Raw genomic sequence first — 25793 nt, forward strand, 5'->3', positions numbered from 1 at the left:
GACTAATCCCGGGATCGCAAATATCGAAAAAATTAACATACCTAGTACATACCCTGCAAAAAATGCGTCTATGCCGGGATGACTCCAGAAGCAATCGCAAAAGAAAATTCGACTAATACCACCTTTGATCTTTTTATATGAAATGAACTGATCGTTTTTTTTCGAGCATGTCCTGTGGAGTTACAAATTGTTATACGCGAGTGGACATATTAATAGTAAATAATAATATGAATAATACGAAAATTTCCGAATGGGTATAAAAGGCGACGAGTCGCTTTTAAAAAGTGATTACGAAAATAAAAACTTGTTCCAGCTGGGATTTGAACCGGGCTACGTTCCCTACATGCCAACGCCGCACACGAAATGTCTACATATCATTAAATCGTAAATTGTATGCGTAAGGGATGAGTCGAGACTAGTTGATATTTAACAATAGGCCTATCAGACCAGTTACAACTAATTAATGCCCAATTCTAACCGATTGAGACTAATTCCGGAAATTCGGGCTATTCAGAGATTCGTCGCACAATTTTTTGCAGGGTACATAAATGAAAAATGGATAGAGAATATGCATACGGGTACTTCCACTGATAACAAACATTGTAGTTAAGCTGAGTTAAGCCAAAGCACAACCGTCCAACAGAGCAGACCCAACACCTATGTGTGTACCTACATACATACATATATATTCATGGCTACTGCTACCGAACTTGCTACGCACGCGCACATTACATTATGCAGGTAGCAATTTGAAATAGTTGAAACGAACTTTTAACATTGAAATAAATCAAACAACTTTTTCCCCAACTCTGTCGGTCAACCACTTAGCTGAACCCGCTGGCTAACATTACAAGCTTACTGAACTATTTTACTGTTCCATTGTATTTGATTTTAATATCCGTTTGCTAGAGCAATATGTAGGTCCGTGTAAAAGTGCTGTTGGCAAACAGTCTTGTTTTTCTTTTTTCAAACTAAATATCTCAGACAGGTGTGACTTGATGTTGTCCTTCAGTTTTTCAGCAATACATTTTACAATTAATTTAATTTCGTCTACAACTACTGAAAATTTGTACGAACTTTTTAAATGAAATTGTGCGTATAAATTATATGTACTTATGTCTGGTTGAGCCATTCACGAAAGTGTGTGTAAGGTTTGTACATGGCACTTAAATTCGAAAATTAAATATTCATGAAAAGCCATATATGATATTTATTAAAATTATTTACGAATGAATATTTTTGATTCGTATGAAAAAAATTAAATTGTATACATGCATAGATCAATTCGTAAGATTTATCTCCATTTATTGTAAATATTTTTTTCTAGATGATTATATTCTCTAACCAGAAAACTACTGTTATAACAGTTTTTGAATTAATTGCGTTACATCTGTACGTTCCACAAGCAATTATGGTACCGGATCTGATTTTAGAGTTATGCCGCTTTTCAAGATGGTGTGCGATATGTATACATATACTTTTATGTGAAAATCATATATTTTAAAATTTTCAAACTATTTCAAACTCACCAATTATTAAAACAGAATCATCAATAAACAGGCTTTTGTGAAAGACGTATGACTACGGTGACTAGTTGATCACAAAAATAGGTCTTGCAAATTGACTTAAAAATGTTAGACAAGTAATAAAGGTAATGAAAAATTAAAGCAAGAGCAAGTCTCCGTTCGAGTTGTCATGTAAAAGCTTAACACCAAACCGCCAACACTCAATCCTCATTCTTGCGGCTGCTATGGTCCAGAAGATCAGATTTTCAGTTTGCCAAAAAAAAAGTATGTTTTTGTCTCATACGTCAATCATCTACATGCACTGTTACATAGCAAAAGTATGGATAATAACACTGAAGGTATATTTAATGAAATTTATTAATTAGATAGGTGGGAAATTTGTGGTTAATAAGAAATAAGTGTTTAAATATGCGCAGCTTTTAGTGCCAATTTTTGGGTATTTAGTTTTTTTCGTGAAATAGATCTTAGTAGAATTAGCTGGAATTAGCACGAGTTGCATAACTATTTAGTGAAAAGCAAAAGTCTAAGCTCTCATTCGATCCTAAACTTATCTGCTTTTCCAGCTTTCTTGCAAATTATTCACCATTTTCATCATTCATTACTGCTAAAAATTAGATTTTTAAATTTTGGTGTGAATTTGAAATAAGTTCGTAAGATGTGTACTCAACATGATGTTGCAAAAAGTCGATGGAAATAAAAATTAGAATACAATAAAGAAAGTTTAAAATAAAATTAAAACCTGGCAGTCATTCCGCGGGTCAGTAATACGTTTGAAGTTTAAATTTGGCGCTTGGCAGGCAGAAGTCCTAGACATTCCAAGATAATGTATTAAAAAAGGACAACCTCGATTGACTTATTGGGAAGGAAAAGAGCGAATTAAGAGAAAACTTGTCTCGGAAGTTCTTTTGAGCAAAACAATGCCAGTATTAACATACTACATTTTCGTATACGCTGCTACTATTGCAGCAACACAATTTCACCCACAAGGCCTACAATTAGTGCTGAGTGAGGTAGCTGCACCGTCGACTCGACCGACCAAAATAAATAAAAATAAGTGCGCCTGGGCCACACTGGAGAAGTGGAACTTATGTTACATATCTATTTTTTTCTATTTAGATCCCTACCTCTACCCCTGTTCGTTCTAATAACATTTATGTTATCCTGTGTTCCTTTATCATTTCCTTCATTTTTATCTTTATACTCTATCGATAATATACAATAAATAATATACAACAAAATATCGATAACAAAATCGATAAAAAATATCGATAACAAAATCGGTAAGTAATTGAAATAAATTCGATTAAAACATCCATAACAAAATTGATAAATATTCGACAACAAAACGGATAACCAAATCGATAGAAATATCGATAACAAAACCGATAAAAATATCGATACCAAAATCGATAAATAATTGATAACAAAATCGATAGCAGAATAGATAAATAATCGATAATAAAACCAATAATTATATCGATTACAAAATCATTTAAAAAATAGACTAAAAATCGATAACAAATATCGATTATTATACCGACAAGTTCGGAAAATATAGATAGCAAAATCGATAACAATATCGATAAAAATTTCGATAACAAAATCGATAAAAAATATCGATAACAAAACTTATAAAAATATCGATTATTATATTGATAAGTCTCGAGAATCTCTAAAAACTCTAAAATCCCAAAATAGTTCCCAGAATGGGGTTCTGTGTTTTTCTATATCCTTTTTCTATAATTACCTATATTTTAATCTTTCTTCCTCTATCTTCATCTCTGCTTTTATTAGTATCCTCACCCTCATCCTTTTCTTTGTTTTTACTTTTATGTTTATCATTTTCTTCATCTACATATTCCCCTTCACCTTTGCCCTTATATAGGTAAAGTGTTTAAATTTGCCTTGGTTTTCATTTTTGCCTTTATCTTTTGCACAAAAGATGCACTCTTTTTTATTTTTACCTTTGCCTTTATCCTTTGTTTTATCTATGTACGTACTCATCTTTACTTTCATTATTGTAATGGTCTTTTTCTCTCTAGTATTTTTATTCGAAAATAATTAAGCAAGCAACAATATATGTATGAATATGTGGTTATTAAATAGGTCTCTAAATAGCGATATCTATCCTGCTTATAATTAATTAATTGATTGAAAGCTTGTAATATTCCAGCGGACGATTTTCGGTACACGAATTCGTTGGGTTACGACCGAGAGGTTAAATGAATCTTGTCACGGTGGGTTAGGTCGGCGGGACCCATATATAAGCTAGCGAAACAGTGGCGTGGGTGGGTTCTTTGACCCTTTCACCGGATATCACCTCATATTACCGTATTACAGAGTCCCTAAAGTCCCTATTATTAGCACAAAAATTTGTTGTTTAACAATTAATTGAACGGAACCAAAAACAGCATAAGATCCTGACCTAATACAGCCAAACAACCGCACCGAAAAGGTCAAGGAGCATAAGAAAATTAAAAAGGGGGTATCTTACTTTACCTTACGAGCACAAAAGATGTTGGGTTGCTCGCTCGTCTAAACCCTCCCAACCTGGTCTTCACATGGATGACCTTTTGAAGACCCCTACTACTAATTACGCTACCCTAACGACACATCTCACCAAGGAAACTAGATAATTTAGCTTTAATAATTCATAATAGATGTTTTATAATATAATTTCGTATGATGCATAATAACAATTTCATGATAAACAATTTTTGATGACCGTTTCCCAAAACTTAGTAGGTAGAGTCGTTGAAAGTTATAATTGTTTATAGATCTTAACAGCATTTAAGACGAAAATTTAATCAATTAAGTAACAAAAATTTTACCATATTAGTTCCAAGTCTTATATTCTAACAAAATTTAACAAATTCAAATAGGTAATTATTAATTACAACTTATAGCTACTACGTTTACCCTGTAAATAATCGTAAATATTTTACTAAGCATACATTATATATTGAGGAGGATTTCTGTGTTCATATTGGTTTGCTTTTGTGGTAAGACATTTACTATTCCTAACTTGCAAAATTGAGTTAAATGGTTATTGTTTTTATGTATGTCTTTAAGTATTATATATGTATATCAAAAGTAATTCGAATTGGTTTAGTTAGCACAGAAAAAAAATACAAATTTCAACAGCGTAACGGTGCCGAAAACTCTTCGAGCAAAAATGAAAGCGCGATGAATGAAAAAGAGATCGAAAAAAAAACTAAAGAAAATTTGCTCTGCAGCTTAACTCAGGGAATCTCTTTATACATACTTGCACAGGTTATATATGTAGCGTTGCATGTGTTAAGCTGTTTGACAGGCAATAACATATCGCGCCGCTGTTAAGTGCTATGAGCTAACCGTGAGATTTTCGGTTGAGTACGCTTAACAGAGACTCGCTATGGTATAGTACAATAAAAGAAAATTTAAATGTTAACTCACCAATGCCTTGACGTCGGGACGATGTTGAAAGCGCTTCCAAATCGATGATACTCGTGCAAAATTCGGTTCTTGGTATGTTTATATAACAAGTATTTTTAAATGATTTTTCTTCTTTTTGAATACCCTATTTATACTTAATTTATATTGCCGTTAGCGTGAAGAACGTACGATTTGGAGGTATGACTTTTCGACACCACTACCGTTAGTAGGAAAACTGTACTACCAAAAGCTTGCATTCGATTTTCTAAATTTAAACAAACTGACTTACGTACTATTTCATATGAACATTTTACACATTGAACAACTTTTAAATTTCGTTATGCTCTGAGCACTGTTTACGCCCTATGCAACTTTTGTATAAATTTCTATGGAAATTAGAGCAATTTTTGCACGATTTCACCACTGTACTTTCCATATACCTTTACACTACTACTATATTTAACGTTTACGAGCCGAGTGGAAAAAGTTATATCCGATTTGGCTCAGTTGAGTAGGTTTGAATATTATCTACTTTTTGGCACTTTTCCTATTTTAAACTATGTAGTTTTTATTTTTACTTTTGGGTTGTCTTGTGAAAATTTGCCGCCGGGCGTTGGTAATGCTTTCGCGACGCTAAAACTATCACGTTACCGAGGTGAGACACTCCCGAAGCCGATGCTTGTACTGAGCAGCGGTCTGGGGATTCTGCCTGATGCGTGCCTGTTGCTCTGTATCGTATTTGTCCTAAGCGTGGGAGAGCCTTTAATGCTTCTTTTGAAGTCCCGTATTGGTTTTGTGCAATGTTGTGACGGCTTCTAATGCTAATTAATTTGCCTTGGTAGTTCTCCAACTTTTCCAACAAAGTTGCAGTGCACAAAGCACTGAAAAATCAAGATTGGTGTGCACCTTCCAGGCAAATTATACTCACAACACCTACGTGTGTCAATGTGCGTTTTCTCAAGAAAAAAGCCTAAGACAAGGAATTGATTGCTTAAAACCAGCTTGGTTGAAAATAATAAAATAGCTACACTTAAATACTTACGAGCTCGTAGCAAGCGAAAACTGTTGAAAGCAAAATTTATGTTACTGATTCAATAAATTAATATGGATTTAAATATTAACTTTTTCGTCTTATCTGCTCCACGGATCGATGAGAAAAGAAGGATATAAAGGTTTCAAGACTCGACCTAAGCTAATTTGACAAAACATTACTTCCGCCTGTCAAGTAATGATTTGCAATCGATATTTGTCCTTTTATCGATATAGGTAATTTTCGGGGTATGTTAATTAGAACGCCCCTGCTAAGTTGCCAAAGTTTGTTGAATCTAGAAGGGAAATATTTTAAATGGAGAATTTGCAGAAATTCTAATTGGGGGCAAAAAATATTTTAGGTGAGATAATAATTAAAGTCTGCCACTCAAATTCATGAGAAAAAAAATCAGTAAGGCTTTAACAGCTCCATATATCGAAAAGGTGTAGGAAAAGGTCACTTTAAAGCGCTCTTTAAATTTATATTCTTCATATGAATAAGGCCATGAAAATATTCTGTTGGGAAAAATTTTATTTTGGAAAACGTCCATTACAAGCTACAATGTAGGCCAGGAGACCTAAAGCTCTCTTAAGCACTTGTCGTTTAGTTACATCATATAATATTTTATTTAGCTTTAAAATCTTAAGTCTTAACTTTTTAGATAGGAGACGACCCTATTGAAAATTATCTCTACATCAAATATTACTGAAATATCTTTCGTTTGATACCCATATTGTATTATTTCATTTATCTTATCAATTTAATTGATTTAAATTTTTCCAACAGGTGGAAAGTCTCCCAAAAACTATGTTCAGCTTGAAAATCTCTTAAATCTCTTTTCCATATTGTATTATTTATTTAGTTTCTTTTATCAAGTTAACTAAAAAAATGTTTCAATCAGGTGGCCACTCTCTATTTTTTTTCTCTTTTAAATCATCCGAATATTAAAACCAACGTTTCAAACGATTTGGACATAACTATGGTTAGAGGACCAAACATCGACTAGGTTTACTATCTTGTTGCAACGCGCTTGCTCTGACAACACTCTTCAACGAACCTAGTTCTGTATTGTAGTATATGAGCGAGTCTCACTGGGGTCGACAAAAACGTGTTTTTGGTCGAAAATGGTGGCACACTTATCTTAGACAATGCATTATATTCAGTTTTGCATAAAAAATAAGATTGCATTGCAAAATTGTATTTAAATTAAAACTTAAAAAAGATATACTAAAAAAAGTAAAATAAAAATACTAACTCATGCTCATATACCCGTATTTGTGTATCTAACTTATATGTATTTTTTTTTCATTTTGTGGCAAACTTATTTTATTACTCTAGATTGGTTTGTTTTGGCAAAACGAACATTTTCACCGTTTAATTTTGACAATTTTAAGTATCTTAAACTTTTGAAATGAAAAAATCGTTAAACTTAAAAGACATTCTGCAGGCCGACATTTTTTTTTTTTTATTTGGTGGCACACTCTCGAAACCTCACAAATATGCTGTATTTGATGCCAACTTTCATTGCCTCTTATATGGAAATTCTATTTGAAAACTTCCCGAAGTTATTTAAAAAAATTATGAAATAATGATTTTGTCGAGTTACAAATAAATAAAATTATAGTTTAAAAAACTAAAACTTCGCTAGTATAAAAAGCATTCGTACTGCATCAGGTATGAGAATAGAAATCTTTTAGGCGCATCCATATTACATAGTTACATCCCGAGCTAATAAAAGGGAGGTAAAAATGAGTAATTTCGGTACTTTTTCGCTTAAGTAGTCGTTTTAAGGCTAAAATTGTTCAAGTACTTGATTTGTTTTTGTTTTTTTTTTTTGTACATGTTTCTGGAACTCCATGAATTTAAAGAAGTGCAATAAGAATGCTTTAGCGTTTTTTTTGCCGAGGGAAGGGAGTGACATATATGCGAGCAATGGTACTCCTGTCGCTCATCGCGTTCCAGTCGAATTTCAGCGAGCTCCAAAGAACAACTAAATAGCACGATGATGAATGCTACCCCACATGCGCCATCAAATAAAAGGAAAATTATTAACAAAAATCTGTTTTTGATACTTTAAAGCTCTTCAGTGTTAATGTCAACAGATATTAAGGAGTGAAATTTATACTTTTTTAATGGTCTTAAATATTCTATTTTGTAATACATTCTTAAAATTTACAACAAATGTTCAAAGTTTTTGTTTCCTAATCCGACTTTTGATAATATCTAGACTTTTATGGCTGCAAAATCTTTAATAGCTCGCTATTTGTTTAAACCCTAAAACAACTTGCTACTGCTGCTTTGTATATTCATTAGGGTGGTCCAAAATAAGTAAAGTCGGAATTTTGATGCTCTCACCCCCGATGATTGTTCTATATCGAAAAAAGTATACCCCTATTTTTTATTTTATGTATGGGAAAAAACAACTTTTCGTGGAAATGGTATGGAATTCTTGAAAATCAATATTTTTCGATCGGAAAACTCTGTTTTCTCTTCAGGAGACTTCCAATAACAATATCCAATTATGTATTTAACCATTTTTTAATAATGAAGATTTTTTATTTATTCCTCCATTGCATTTTCTGGCATTTTCTAGGGGTTTCGGCGGTCCTATCAAATATAGTTACTTAGGAAAAATTGTTAAAAAATAATTGGGTTTTATTATTGGGGATCTGTTGAAGAGCAACATTTTTTGATTATTGATTATTGAATTATTGATTTTCACGAATTCCATACCATTTCCACGAAAAGTCCTTTTTTCCCCCATACAAAACACCTGGAAAACTTTGAGCGCTCTCTGAATATTTATTGATTTCAAAATAAAAAAATTGGGGTATACTTTTTTTCGATATAGAACCATTCTAGGGGGTGAGAGCATAAAAATTCCGACTTTACTTTTTTTACATGCATTTTTGGACCACCCTAATATTCACGAATTGAAGTACGAGTATTTTCTACCTTCTTGCGAACTTTTTAGCACGCAGTTTTTCGAGTGATTCAGTTGCTCGCTGAATAAGAAAACGATAATTCGATCAATCCTTCAGACGAGGTGAAGCAGAAAGGATATTTTCGAGTGCAAAAAGATTACAAGGAGAAAAGGAAACTCCCTCGCGTAATCTTAATGCAGGTTAAAAGAGTGATTTCGCGTCTATTTAGGTGTAACAAAAATGGTGCTGATTACAGCTGCTTGTTTCGCTATAAAATGTTTATTGCAATTATATATATACATAAATACGTGCATACGTATAAACCTTAGCGAGCATTTAAGCACAGACGAAAGCACCTCAGTATATTTATATGCAAGTATAGAAGTGCTTGTGCGTTAAACTTTGATAACGGCTGCAAACTTTTTTGGCAAAAGCAACAAATGGAAAAGGAAAATTCGAAAACAAACACAAACACCAGGCAGCAAGCAATAGCAAGCAATTTAGCAGACGGCTGGAGCGGGCAGGAGGCGAGGAATTGGTAAAAACCTTCGAAATAAAGGCGAAAGAGTAAAAGTCACAAAAGTACAGTCCATAAAAAGGGCATATGCCTATTTGACTATTTGCAAAGCAGGAAAATTGAGCAAAGTTGAAACCGCTACAAGGAGAGCCGAGAATAGGTGGAAGCAATTTTTACGACTCGTTTGTGATTGCCACGTGAACCTCTGAGCCAATACAGATTCAACTCTCTGCAAACAAAAAGTAAACATTTAAAAAAATACCTAAGTGTACGTACATATGTACATACTTTTCTAACTGCCAAGCGCTTAATGGCTTGAAAATGCGTTTGCAAGTGGGGTGGTAAAATGAAAAAGTCAGCTTCATTTCAACTTAACACTTACAAGGGTTTACTTTTTAGCTCATGAAAAATAATAAGGGCATATGTACCCGAAAAGTTTATTTCTTATCTGACAAAGGAAGACATTAACCATTGCCCCAGGGAGTTGTAACCGTGAATTGGCTTCCATTTCTTAACGCTTTGCCAATTTTGCTATTTCTGCTACTACATATTTCCTGCCAGCCAGCACGCAAATTTGCGCTAATAGCGGAAGCGGTGTGAATTTTTTCCCCCTCATAACAATGTATTAGTTAGACAAATATTACCCTTCCGTCGGATGGCAAATGTGACAGCAAAAATGTGAAGCAGAAAAAATACAAAAAGTTTGAACCTGTGAAATAATAAATAAAGGTTATTTCCTAAATTGCCTTCCATTCTGCCATCACCGAGCTATATTTGTTTTCAATACTACTTTAATTAAGAATACAATTTTATTAATGAAATAAAATAGAGGTATGTAAAGATAGGAATAACAAAATACTAAAATATATTGCAACATTTAAATGTGGGTCAAATATAATTGGCTCCTATGCAATGAATTGGAATAAGTAACATTAAAACATTCAGCATTTATATTTCAATTAAAAGCGCTGGAGTTGCAAAATTGAAAATTTATGCACTCATGCGTGTGCATATTTGAACAAGCCCCACCAACCAGTAGGCAGTTAGATTGCAAACTTTCTAGCCATGCCATGTTAACGATCGACCTGCCAATAGCCGGGTAGGCGAATTGCATTTACGTACATATGTGGTATTTACATAGGCATACATATATGGACACACATGCAGAAAAGTACGTACATACATATATGCCTATATTGTATATACATTTGTACATTAGGGTGATTATTAAATGTAGGAAGCAAATGTTTCCATCATATTTCCTACGCTTCAATCACTAAGTCGATACTAAATACTATAGTCGAAGATATAAATTTTGGTCCCGATTGAAGATGGGACCCTATGAAGATATTTTAACCGACTCGAATCGAGACCAAAATTTATATATGATATCTGTGACCGTGGTATTACCGATTGAGGGGGTGGGACTGAAAAAAATCGTTTATTTGATTTTTAAGGATCATCCTAATTCACATACATGTGTGTTCATTTCTGTATCCTTTGCTACCGAAAATCAAGCCAAAAATCAAGCAGACGCAAACCAAAAACAGTCGAGTAATCGATGTGATATTGATGCCAATAAAACCAACTCGTTGACTGACCAACTGGCTGACTTGGCGTGTAGTATTGCTACAAACGAGTACATATGTACATACATACAGACAGACATACTTATTCGTGCATAGTAAATACAACTAGGAAATCAAAATCAGGAATTTTTCGCTTCGAAATATATGAAGCCGCACAGCGAATCGCTACGATGAAGTGGAGCTTATACCAATGAACATTCACACGAGTATAATCTCGCTAATGATTTTTTTATATTCATATATATGTATCTTCACCCTTCAAGCCAGAAGCATGAATGTGCAAATTTACAAATTTTGAGTTATTGGGTTGACTTGATTAACCTTTGGATGTTCTATGTTATACCAAAACCCAGAATGCCGTGCGTGCACGGAAACCACATATTTCGCAATGTCAATTACATGAATGCAGAGTTAAGTCTCGTCAAAAAAAAAAACTTTCAAACTTGATTTCCCAAAATTTTCATTTTTACACATTTATGTTTCCGCCATGCTGGAGACGATATATAATAGTTATACATAAACGTTTTGACGCCTACAGTTTTGCTAAGTGTTTGGCCGAGTTTCTTCTCTAAATTGTGGTTGCATTCTGCAGCTGTAACACAAATGTAGGGAGCTACAATTTTACGCCGCCTACGAATGACAAATGGTTTTATGTGAAGTTTTTTCAAAGCATACACACAGAAGTTTGCCATTGGCTTTACTTTTACTTGGTTTTCGTAAAACAGACTTTTTTCTCACCACACTCAATCCCCTTCCCCTTAAAATGAGCTACATAATAAAATAAGTATGTTCATATGTACATAATTGGCTTCTTATAGCGATTAATTATGGCATAATCGAAACTCCTAAATTTAAAAAAAAAAAATCATTTACTACATGTCTCGCAGATACGCCTTGAGGAAAAATTCCTAAAATTCCCTGCTAACTTCCTGAAAAGAATACGAATGTTTATAAAACAAATTTCTATTAAAGAATGTACAAAGCTCTATTCACCTTGAGCAAAAAATTTCGAAATTGCAATCCACAGGTTCTCTCAAGGATTTGCCATTTTGCGAAGGCTGTTCATCAATGGTCATGGCGAATCAGCGCAAGTGTGTTTGTAACATAGCATAACATGTATTTTGTGCAATAAAATTTTAATCGGAGCTTATCGTCTAAATATAAACATATATGTATATATATATATATATATATGTGTGTGTACATATATAATGTGTGTAAGCTTTCGAAGACTCCGAAACCGCTGATGAATATGCTTTTGATGTTATTAACAGAAATACTCTGGCGTAGCCTGGAGATGGTTCCTATAAAGTTTGGCCCCTATTGGACTCAAAGTAAGAGAGTTACCACCCACGTAAAAAAAAATAAAATAAATATGTAAAAGTTAAATCAAATACTTCAAAATTCATATCAAACGAAAGGTGATTGAGGAAGTCTTAATCCGAACACATTTTTTAATAAACCTATAAAATAAAAGAGTTGCCAGCTGTTAAAAAATTATTTTTAAATTATCAAAAACAATTTAAAAACTTTACACATAAGATTAAATAAAAAAATCTTAAACAATAAAATCTTTCTTTATTAAGATTAATTACACTGTGCAAGTTGAAAATTTAGGCAAAGGTTCCGATAGTTGATGATGGCTCCAGTTTTCGAGATAGCGGTACTTGCTTTGCTTAAATTTTAACTTTTTTCTAAAAAAAATCTCTCAGTTTTAAGATTATTTAAAATTTTGCACGTGACTGTTTTTTTAATATTATTTTAACTATTTCTGAAAATCATCGAAATTTGTTAACAATAACATATCGTCGCTTGGCGCGCGATAGCTCGTATCCGCCAAATGCATTACCCCGTATGAGAAGGTGGCTGAGAAAAAAAAAACTGTTTTCGGTACCCTGTCTCAGCGCTTGCCTACTTCACAAATTTAATGGTCAATAATTTTATTAGAAGCTCATATTTAATAAGTTCAGTTAAAAAACCATTCAAAAGTTTAGAAGAAAGTAAATTTATTTGCGATTTTGTGAAATATGCGGACTATCGTATACCTGGTGTTGCATTTGGTGTATACGAGGTATTGCCGCCAAGCGACGATATGATTCCCATAGAACTGATTGTTTATATACGAGGCTTTTTACTAAAAAATATATCAATAATCAGATATCGGTGATTTTCAGAAATAGTGATATTAAAAAACAGTCACGTAAAAAATTTTAGAAATATAACATTAGGGAGTTATTTAAAAAAAGTTAATATTTTCCATTACCATTACGTCGGAAATTGGATGGAATCCAGCAAAACGGGAACGCCATTGAGTTTAGAAATCCACAATTAAGTACGATAAACTATCAAAGCCTGTGCTCAAGAAAAAAGTTCAAGATCCGAGCTTTCCGCTTTTCTTCTAGCTTCGATGAAAATCTACTGATAAAAAGTTTTATCTCTTTTAGTGAACGATTAATTACTTAACCTTGAACAATAACCATGCCAAAATTTTATCTAATTCATAGGAGTGAGAATATTGGTTGCCATTTTCAATATTTATAATACAAAAACTCAATGTCGACTTTTGTCCAGCTAGCTTGTTCTATTCGAATCACTGTGCATAGTCACGGTTACGCTACAGGAGATGAAATGTAATCCAAATTGAGGCTGCTTTTTATTTTTTGCTATCACATAATTCCATCCATGAACTATTTACCATCAATAAAATGGCCTATTTACCATCATTAAAATGCAAGAAAATTTTGACAGTTGCTGTTGTTGTGCGGCCGAATAAAATACCAAAAATTTGGGCTAAGCTATTTTTACTGAAAGGGAGAACAGAAGCGTAATTTTAAGAAATAGCAAAAATTCTGATACAATGTTAGCTGTCGCACTTTAGCATATTTTAGTATTTTAGCGATAGCGAAAGTTAGAATGCGGCTGCTGGTCGACACAGTTTGTGATTTTGAAAGGAACTTCAACAGCAAGAAACGCGATTTTGGTGGACTTTGAATTTCTCGAGGGAATCGAGGAATGGCTTTAAATTTTGGGGGAATTCAATATACAAACGATTTTTATTGGAACATTCCTATTGAGAATCAAATTACGACGATCTCTAATTACGTTGCTACGGATTTAAAACATAACGTAATTGCCTCATGCAACCGTGTGGATGTTAAATAAATTGCAACCGTGCATAGCCACACTCTTCACTTGACCTTTATATTGGACACTATCATTTCTCACTTCGTTTTAAATGTCTAGCAAAGTTTTGAGCAGTGTGATAAAAGTAAGTATTTACCAAAATATAAAGACTTTTTCCAAAATTAGTTTATATAGAAGCTGCATTAAAAAATGCTTGGCTTTGTTACTTTGGAGGAAATTTTACTTATAAACCAACTATTTAAAAATAAAACCCCTACTGATTTTAGTGCGACTTGTAGACAATTACAAAACTTTCATCAAGAAATATATGATTCTAAGCAATAGCTCATCTATGCTCTATATACTCAGAAATATTATAAGTTTTATAAATTATTAAAACATACTGTATTTATTATCTCATAATAATTAACGACATTTCTTTTTATACCCGAGCGCATTTGTGCACAAGGGTATATTAATTTTGTTCACATAACGGTTGTTTGTAACAGCCAAAACGAATCGAGATAGATATAGACAAATGTATACATAAATGATCAGGATGAAAAGAGAAATCGATTAAGCGGTGACTGTCTGTCCGTCTGTCCGTCCGTCCGTCCGTCCGTCTGTCCGTCCGTCCGTGTACACGATAACTCGAGCAAAAATAGAGATATCTCAACGAAATTTGGTATGTAGGTTTCCGTTAATCCAAGGTAGGTTGGTATTGAAAATGGGCGAAATAGGACTGTAACCACGCCCACTTCCCATATAACGGTAATTTCCAGCAATACGAAAACTGCGATATTTTAGCGATAGTGGCATCGCCCACTTATGATCACATATATGTATATTGGTAACCGTTCTACTAATTTGTACCAAACTCGATATATAAAAGCAAAACGTTGAAAATTATTGAAATCGGACTAAAATTACGGCCGCTTTTCATACAACGGTAAATTTCAGAAATGCTTGAAACTGCAATATTTCGAAATTTAAGGACGCTAATTTACTCAAAATTGATACACCCCGGCTTACCATCCAGCGGTAGGTTTCGGAAAGGTGAAAAAACATATATTTAATACTTGCGCCGGGTATTTAATGTTCGGCTCCGCCCGAACTTAGACTTTCTTACTTGTTTTTTATAAAAATGAGAATGAAGTGCTTTAAATTGTAAAAGTTAATTTAGGGGAATACCATTGAAAATAGGGAAATTTTGTTTGGGATGCATGAAATCCACATTCCACTACATATAGCCAGCGTTAAGCTAGCTGAGCAGGGTTTGGGGTGCCAAAACCCTTTTACTTCAACAAGTTTTTTTGCATACATGTGTTTTTTACCCATGTATGTATATATATGGCTAAGTGCTTTAGTTATATCATAGCAGCATACCTTTAGGCAATCTTAGTAGCTTTAAGCTTTTTACTCTATCGATGCTATTTTACAGCTCGTACAGCTTGTCATTAAATTTTCTTTCAATGTCGTCGCCAACGCGAACAGCCTGAATATTGCGTAAAATAGTTGCCTCAGAAGAAACTTTTCAATTTTTTCCACTTTTTTATGGCATATAAAAAGGAATGGTTTTGTAGAGTGGTATTTCTGTTGGCAAGAGATATTTTCCGCTTGATTTCCAGATTTTTTCGAGTTGTTAATGCAGAATCACAAACGCACATAACTCTTCGCAGTTCAAAGTTACAGCTGTCAACAATGACATACATATGTCCAAGGAGTCTTTATGTGTAATGTATATGTATATCGACAAGATAATTATCGTCGTTCATCGTCAAATAATAATCTTTTCCCTCTTTCCTTAAGCTAGATAACCTTTTTTAATACAATTGAAACTCCCGGCTTTGTAGGAACCTTCCGTGGTCCAGAAACCGAATTATCGCATAACTTTTCTCCTTTTTATAAATAAGTGAGTAAATATGCGCAGAGCCCAAAACGCAGCTTAGCTGTAAAGAGGCGATGTTGGATGTTCGAGTGAGATGTATGTCAAGAGGACTCAAAGGAGATCAATATATTTTTGGTTTCTTGATCACGGCACTTCGAATGGATGTCTGCCAATCTTTATAAAATTTCATAATTGGTCTTTCCCAACAGAGGGAGTAGCAGACAACGGCTTTCAACGAAGTCGAAATTTGTATGGAGACATTACATTCTGCGACGTCCTTTGACCGAAGCGGAAGCTCTACTGATACTTTCATTATCATAAAGCATCTCTTCCTATAAATGTCGATGGTTCTCTGTAATAACGACACAACACAAAACTCAAAAAAACCCTTTACTACTGAACATTGGCGCATGTCTCTAAACCTTTTCTAATCAAAATCTTTATAGGCTGCCTTATATAGATTTAGTACGGAGGATGTATGAATTAGACAAGATTACAAACATGTGCCACTGTTCAGTAGTAAAGGTTTTTTTGGTTTTGGTAACGGGTTGTGTGGTTATTGCAGTGGACCATCGATATGTACATCGTTCTCATGCAATGTGCAGGCACCACTTTTAGATGGGCTTCTCTTTTCATAATTTACTAGGTCGCGTTGATACCTTTATATACAGTGACTGAAACACATGACCACATGTTGATTTTTTTTTAATATTCGTAATGGTTTTCGAGCTAAATTTTATTGTTTTTTTGCTATAAAAATGCCGTACAAAACCATTTAAATCACAGTTTCCAACTTTATATAAAATTTAGAGAAATTCAACAATTCTTCATTAAAATTTCCACTTTTTTATCTTAATATTTAGAAGATTTTTGGGCATGCAGTTATATAGCCTTTACAATTTTAGTCCAATGAAGTGAAAATTTCAAACGGCTAAAAAATTACGTTAATTTTTAAGATTTTTTTTGTGACGGATTTTTGGACTTTTTTCCAAATTAGCATGAATTTTTTATGAAATAAAACGCCGGAGAGCGTAAGCACAAAATTTGAAAAAATTAACGCCAGTTTTTGTAAATTGCACTTATATAAAAAAAAAATAAAAAGTTGTCTAAAAAAAAATCTCAAAAATTAACGCGATTTTGTAGGCGGTGGAAAATTGCACTTCATTAGACTCGAATTCCTAAATTTTGTATAAAATGTGAAACTGTGATTTATATGGTTGCGGTTAAATCTTGGACGGCATTTGTATAGAAAAATAACCAAAAATAATAATTAGTTCAAAAAACATTACGATATAAAAAACAAGTAAGAAAGTCTAAGTTCGGGCGGAGCCGAACATTAAATACCCGGCGCAAGTATTAAATATATGTTTTCCACCTTTCCGAAAGCTACCGCTACATGATAAGCCGGGGTGTTACATTTTAAGTAAATTAGCGTCCTTAAATTTCGAAATATTGAAATTTCAAGCATATCTGAAATTTACCGTTATATGAAAAGCGGCCTCAATTTTAGTCCGATTTCAACAATTTTCAACGGTTTGCTTTTATGTGGCAAGCACAATAACCATACCGAGCTTGGTACAAATTGCTAGAACGGTTAGCGAGATACATATATGTGATCACAAGTGGGCGGTGCTACGCCCATTTTCCAAAATTTTGTCATAAACGTATTTCTTGGTAAATAATTGTTGCAATCATCAATTTTTAATAAATTAGCTTCAATATTTGTGACCTGGTCTACGAAAAGGGAGCTTACGTGCGAAAACTAGTTTTCTGTGAAAAAGCTGTTAAAAGTAAGCAACTCGTTTCGTCAGTTTCTCATTATCTCGTTAATTGTTCTCCGCGCCGGACCTCCAGTAAGTGTTGTTGTTGGTCGGAATATTATTATAGTACCAATAAATTATATTTTGTCGTATTTTTACTCTTCTTTCTCTACATTTTTAGTACACTTCTAAGCAAGTTAGGATTTTCTGCTTTTTACCACGTGAAAAAGCATCTCATCTTCCATCCGAATCAACCAAAAAGTGAAAATTGATTTTTTGACACCTAAGCCCCCTTTCCGTAGACCAGGTCACATTGAGCGATTTTAAAAATTTTCGGCTATTTGGTATGTTGTGCAAAGCCTAACAACTGTGCCAAGTTTGGAAGAAATTGGTGCAGCGGTTACCAAGATATACACATGTAACCATAAGTGGGCGTGGCTACGCCCATTTTCTAAAAATTTATAATATTCATATTTTCCGTCTAAAACTCATTGTAAGTATCAATTTTGAGTGAATTATCTTCAGTAGTTACTAAAATATCGCAGTTTTCGTATTTCTTAAAATTACCGTTATATGGGAGGTAGGCGTGGTTATTATCCGATTTCGCCCATTTTCAATACCATCCGTCCCACGCCCAAAAGAAGTTCACGTACCAAGTTTCGTTAAGATATCTCAATTTTTACTCGAGTTATCGTGTGCACAGACGGACGGACGGACGGACGGACGGACGGACGGACGGACAGACAGTCACCGCTTAATCGATTTCTCTTTTCATTCTGATCATTTATGTATACATTTGTCTATATCTATCTCGATTCGTTTTGCCTGTTACAAACAACCGTTATGTGAACAAAGTTATAATACCCTTGTGCACAAGTGCGCTCGGGTATAAAAATATCCACGCGTGGTCATTTGTTTGAGTCACTGTATGTAAATAACGCGGGGTACTATATGAAGTATTGGTGCCTTGCAAATCGCTCGTACAAAATTTAATTATTTTAAATTTCATCATTTTTACTTTGAATTGAGAAGCATTTTAGGCTAATTTAAATTTGTGCGCCCGTGAAAAGCGTACGCCCATAAAATTGCACAAATATCCGGTGTCAAATAAGGAAGAGCCATGCCATAAATTGACAGCACTGCATTGCTGCATGCAATAAATTTAAAGTTTAACGCCACCGAATAATGGCAGTATGTACAAAAACAAAAAAAAAAAACAGAAATTACTATGTATTAATACTACATGCATAGCAGTAGGAAAAGCGTTGACTGTTGCAAATGGTAAATAAATAGATTTTCGTTTATTAACGAATTTGCATAAATTCAAAAGGGACTCCGCCACATTTCGCTTTGTTTTTTTGCATGTTGTTTGCGACGTCAAATGACAGGCTATATGGTAAATTGCCACAAATTGCCGATAAGCACGTTGAGCCATTCAATCACCCATTTCCCCATGAAAAAAGTTAATGTCAATGCATATGTACATTAGGGCGGGTCGAAAATCTAATTTTTCTCAAATCCCTTGGTAATAGTGAAAATATATTGTATCATGAAGTCAACAACAAGCCTGCGAAATATTAGTCTTTCATTTTAATTGTAAGAGCCCGCGCATCGACCGCCAAGTGACCCACAGCACACTAGTCGAATAAGACCAATTCTTGTTAAAAATTCTGGGTTTAGCCAAAAATTTTGGTGCATATTATTAGATAATGAATCCTTTAACGCAAAAGATAAAGTCAAGCATCATTTCGCACAGCCCTTTATCTTATCGTTAATCTCAAACTCATCTATTTTCAAGAAAATTTTAATTGTTCTCTTGATAATTGCACTGGCCTATAGTCAAAAGATGTAAAGAACAGCATTAACATTGCTGGCGTGCATTTAGATCGCTAGTTCCAAATATTCTAATCCTTTTTTAATATTAGCTATAGTTTGCGATTTTTTGCAAATTTAGGAACAATTTCGGTAGCTCTAATAGAATAGCCATTATTTTCCATCATCGCGGAAAAATTTTGTTTATGCAAATTAGTATGGAAACACTGAACAGGCACAACTTCTAGACACACTAATTGGTTTACTTATGTTTATGCATAAAATATAAAAATTGCAAATATAAGAAAATGATAAAAAATTTTGTTCAAGATTTTTTTTATTTTAAATAATTTGTTTATAATGTGAACTATTTTAGTCATATTATTATCAAAAATCAGAAACATTAAGTCTCGCCTTCAATTTGTTAATTATTACGCACCGATCGAGTAACATTTACCAAAGTTACATCGAAAAACTTAAGTGGATTTCCAGTTTTTTCTAACAAAATTTCTCTTCAATTGTATAAATAACCTTTAAATAAAAGAACCGGATTACAGAAAACTGTGCAAGCGAGTGACTTTTTTCGTTCAAGCTGAATGGAAAGCAATATCGTCCAATTGGAGAGTCCGCAAAAGGATTTCCCAGGATATGTTAAAGACTATTGCATTTACTTACAGACACTTTTTCACATAATGGAACTAACTAAAATATTTATGTATATCTAAACACTTATTGCACGTCCCCTACTTTCATATAACGGCAAATTTAGAAACCGCGAAAAATGTGCTTCTGCGGCGACTAATGAAACCATTCCGCACCAGTTTTCAAGACTGCAAAAATGGACTTAAAATGCGCGTTCCTTACCCTAATTGTAATGTATGTAAATACTTATATGTTTTAAACTACTATTAACTTGTCGAACGATTCCTAATCTTTGACAATACATTCATTCACCACGATCTTGAAAACTGACCAAATCGGCGTGACCAAGTCCATGGTCATTTTAATATTATATAAACATTAAAAGGTTTGAAATAAATCTCGTCTCACTTTTTTGTATTTTTCACTTGGTTGCTGAAGTAATGAAGAATTGAAAATTCATAAGGGAAAATCATAGTTTTCTTATTTTTTATTTTAATATCTTAAAAACGTGTAGACTTATTGAAAAATGATAAATGAACGTGAGGTTCTAAATTTAATAGCCCTTAATTTGATATATCGTCCTGTTTATAACAATAACGCATTCCATAGATATTACAAGCCAAAGTTTCATTTTCAAAATTCATACACATTGATGCAATTGCGCGGGCTAAAGATAAGTTTTAAATTAATCTTTCGTGGCCAATAACAATTGGCTGAGACCTAAGACATCATAATATTACTATTACAATGCGGTCAAATGACTTTTATTTTCCCCCATACAAAATCGACCCAGCCTAATGTACATGCAAATGTGCGTATGTACGTATGTCTGTACGTATAATTTTATTTAGTTTTATTCGACAGTGCAGTGTGTGTGTTTCTCTACTCACTTGAGTAAGTGTGCATACATATGTATGTATGCATGTATGTATGTATGTACATGAGTAAGTATTGTATGTCCATAAGCAAACACTTTTCAATTTATTTACATGCAAATGTGCCTATTCACGTTTCGCATGTACGAGCATTGTTAATTGTTGCATGCCACATGCGACACAAAACTTCAATTGAGTTCCAAACCAAATGTTGTTTGTATTTATTTTGCATTTATTTACGCGCATATTTGCCATTGCCATTTCCCTGCACGTCCGATGCATTTACATTATTGTACATAAAGAGCTAGGCTTCTGTAAAATGTCAGTTTACCTCATTTGAAAATGCGATTTGTGCATTTTTGAGTACTTGTCGCTAAATTGACTTTCAAGTTTAATGTTGGTTTTCCGCAACTGTGCATGTTGTTACAATTGTTTGCAAAGTGTCGCAGCATAACTATTTTTTTTATTTGAGTGCACGAGTACGCGTTGGACTATTTGGGTGTTGCATGTTGTGTTTTTAGCATGACAGTTTCGAAGCCAAAAACAAAAACATATTACAGTATTTACAAAGCCATTAAAATCTCCGATAGCAAAATAGTGTGCAATTTAATATTCGTTTTAGTAGAAAAATGTACGGTAGTTTCAATTCAACAAAAACAAAAACACTAATGCTCGTAAATACGTATGTACATATTTTAAAGTTAATTTGGAGTGGAGGTTTGTTTCGCTCTATCCACTTTGAAACAGAAAAATTTGCATGAATATTTGAGTACCTTCCACCACTGAAAATATTTGCCACCTTTTTGCGTCCTTTCAACCGGAAGCTCTCCTGTTCCTGAGTTCCTGAGTTGAAAACAATTGTAGGGTTCTCCCAAAACGAAAAAAATTAATAATTTGAAATGTTATACAAAAATTTTCACCAAAATTATTTTTTTTTTTGGTTTTTTGGTTTTTATAAAAATTTTGGGTATGCAGTTTTATAGATCATTAAATTTTAGTTTAAGGTGTAAGTTGCATATTATTGTTATAGTTCACAGTATTTTTTTTTTTTTAATAATTTTTTTAATTAATTTGTAAAAAAACCCTGACGTCAGAGAGAAAAATTAAAAACGCAGTTTCACTATATTTGGTCCATAGTTTCGTGAATATATTGGTTCTTTCGTATTTTGAAATTTTTTGGTTTTTGTCGCACTGTGTTATTATGAATTAATTTGAATGAAAATTCTCCCTACTCTTAAGGAAACAATCTTTTCTGCTATTCATATAAGTATGAGCAAGTCTCACGAGTTTATATATTTTTCGACAAAAACGTGGCACACTTACTTTAGACAGTGCATTATCTTCAGTATTGCACAAAGAATAAGATTTCATTGCGAAATCTTATTTAAATATAAACTTAAAGAAGATATACTAAGAAAAAGTCAAAATAACAACTCGTACTCATATACCCGTAGTTGTGTATGTAACGTATACGTCCCGTAACACTTCGCAATATTCGCCGTTTAATGTTGACATTTTGAAGTATCTTTAACTTTCAAAATCACGAAATCGTTAAATTTGACAAATTACAAAGTAGCAGCGACAGGCATTCTGCATGCTGCCATTTTTCTTAATTTGGTGGCACACTCATGAAACTTAACAGATATGTTGTGCTTGATGCCAACGTCCATTGCCTCTAATATGAATGTTCTATTTGAAAACTTCCCAAAGTTATAAAAAAAAAACAATTATGGTTTTTTGAGTGACAAAGAAAAAATTAGTAATTTCGGCACTTTTTAGCCTAAATAAACTTTTTAAGGCCTTGATTTATTTTTTATTTAACTTATTTCTGGGACTCCATTGATTAGCGTTTTAGCGTTTTTTTTCTGGCGAGAGAAAAAAACACTCCTAAAAATTTGCTCATATATGTACATATGTATATACATATATCTACCATAGTTTAAAATAGTTGTTGTTGTAAATGCATATAAAATATGTAGTTTACCAAAACTAGGTATTTTCATTTTATTATGTCCTTCGATATACCCATACATGTATTTGCATAAATTTATATACACATATGTATGTATTTCATTCAGAATAAACTAACCGAACAAGGTGTTGACCGAGCGGCACGGCAACGAAATGTTTTCCAGTTGCACAAATGTTATGTTGTGCACCAGCAGTTACTCTACATAGCACCCACAGCTGCTGAAGACTGCGATTTTTGCCTGACCACCGATATCCCGTTCACATACATATGTAAGCCATACGTATGTATGTACGTTTACACCTGTTTGTACAAAGGCAGTTGTTGAGCTCGAAAAATTCGTGTGCTCATAGAGCAATTATTCCAGCCTACCAATGGGGCAGTGTAAGAAGATCGAAGGGTCACGAATTGCTCATTGGTCTGCATGCGTTGATATAAAAACATGAAAAATTAGCATATGTATGTACATATGCATAGATGTATGCAACACTAGCCAACTTAACCGGTTCAAAGCTGAAAAATTGCGCCTCGTTCGTACACCTACTCGAAAACACACACACACACAAATTGCTGTATTCATGAATGCAAGTTAAAATGGGCGTTAATATGTTCACACATCCATACTTATATATATACATATGTATGTATGTATTAAAAATACATGAACGCCAAGTTAGCATTAAAACAATTTTCTGGTACTTTACGGCCAACAAAAACTCAATACAACAACAAATAAACGCTGCGAATCGGCACAGGTGCTGGCGAAAACAATGGCAATGCCAATTAGTAGATGCACGCAATTTTAAGGTCACTGACTGTCTACAAAGAGATATGAAAATTATTATGCAGGCAAATCTGAAGCAGGTAATTAAAGTTTTTAATAAATTCGTTGCCGTGTAATTCCATGTACCTACTCGTACATAATCAGATTTATAAATTTATTAATTTTGAAAGGATGCAAACATTTTAAATCCATTTTTGCCAATACTCATAGACATACATACATATGGCCGAGAGTTAAAATTTCATTTTCCAACTTTCGCAGTTTATAAATCTAGCGGTTATAAATATATCTTAGGTTAGGCTAAGTTTTGGTATGTTCTTTGTAAAACTCCTACGAACAGCAAGTGCTAAGCAAAAGCAGTAAGCGCTATGCGCCGAGCACGGTGTTGTACATGCGGCAGACTTCAGTTCCGCAGAGCACTCACTGCTGGTTGAAAAACATGATCCAAACCACTGCCCCGCCAGAACTGTACAGCTTAAGGGAAAGTGTTGGATACTGCCACCTCATCCTCCTCCAAGCAACGGCCAAATAATAAAAGTTTGTGCAAACATCTGCATAGAGAATTGTGGCTTTATGAGCCTAAGAAGATCCCTTGACCTCGTCCGGTCCGCCTTCGGCCCGAAAGACTTTTCAGTTATATATGTTCTACTTTCAGAAGCTCAAAAGTGCTCCCTTTCTTCCTTTCTACGGTGACATCAACTGGAGAGGTCTTTCCTTGGCCAACTTATCCGGAGCGTATATTCCACGGCAACTCCACTGTAACCTGGCCCTATATAAATTTAGCAAATATATAACACTGCGGGGACTCTATCGTGACACAAAAAAAAAAAACGCCGGGACAGATCTGTATACCGTTTTTCTAGATCAGGGTAATTTTCCCAAGATATTTTGTTTTTAAGTTTACATTTAGAATGAAAAAAATTCAAACTTTACCATGGAAATTTATACGCCATGTACGGGTATGTATGAGTACGGATATGTACGATATGGCGTATGAGTAACATTATTTCCTGCTTCTATTTCACCCTAAATATTTTTGCACATTTTCATTTGACAATTCAAAAGTTGTTTTCTTATTCGTTGAATTTCATCGTTAGTAGCTCCCTTTACAGCTTAGCCATCAATCATTCTCGTCTGAATGTATCCTTGCCAACAATATTGATGTGCTCTATATTCTGACGTATGAGTATTGATTCCAATGACTGCACCTTATTAGACAGCGTAGTCTTCGCTAGTACATTTCACTGGACCGCAGAACATCAAACGCTTAACTAAAGTTACACACACTCAGAAGAAGGGCCCATTTTCTACCAATTGGCCTTTACAGCAGTAAAGAGGCATTGATACCTTCCTAACTCTTTTAGTACTCAACAAGTATCAAACACTTTTTTAGATGGGTTAAACTTTGATTTTTGGAATATTGGCTAGCTTTTTCGGTTGAAATGGGTTTAGGGGATTCGCATAAGAGCTAATTGTAAATTTTGTATCACTTTAAGAACATTCTAACATTGTTACAAATACTCTAAAAGGATTTTAACCATTATTTTACATTGAAAAATTAAACGACTTTATGACATTTAGACGCTTACGACATCTTGTGAATCCCTTAATTAAATAAATTAAAAAAGTTAAAGTTTTGTCTTCTTATACATACGGGTTCAGTTCAAAAACCTTACAAGTCCATCCCTGCCCCCTGTTTCACCTGCCATTGTTAGTCCATTCTATTTTCTGAAAAACTACTGTTATATTTATTTTCTATGTCTACCGATAGTCTCTATCAAGTAATTTCGGCATTGAACGGTTTTCATTGATTATCTCCGAACGCTAAGAAATAGGAGTGATTCTCATATTGTGGTAAGCGATGCCAGCATAATTGGTATGCAGTGGACTCCACAAGTGCACAGCGAACCTGATATCTCAGACCAAGTATAGATGTATCA

General features: G+C 33.8%; 1 protein-coding gene and 1 long non-coding RNA gene across 2 annotated transcripts in view; one reads left to right on the plus strand and one right to left on the minus strand.

Annotated features, from left to right (window-relative positions):
* Positions 1 to 25793, plus strand: part of LOC118746479 (protein still life, isoforms C/SIF type 2-like) — a 375070-nt gene that overhangs the window by 181926 nt on the left and 167351 nt on the right. The window lies entirely within an intron of this gene.
* Positions 5840 to 6102, minus strand: LOC118745954. The gene is made up of 3 exons (XR_004993744.1): positions 6063 to 6102; positions 5983 to 6002; positions 5840 to 5910 (listed from the first exon to the last, which is right to left on the minus strand). It is a non-coding gene; the product is annotated as an uncharacterized LOC118745954 (long non-coding RNA).

Source organism: Rhagoletis pomonella, unplaced genomic scaffold, assembly GCF_013731165.1.
Source record: "Rhagoletis pomonella isolate Grant_MI unplaced genomic scaffold, Rhpom_1.0 Rhpom_scaffold_00010, whole genome shotgun sequence".
Lineage (NCBI taxonomy): Eukaryota > Metazoa > Arthropoda > Insecta > Diptera > Tephritidae > Rhagoletis > Rhagoletis pomonella.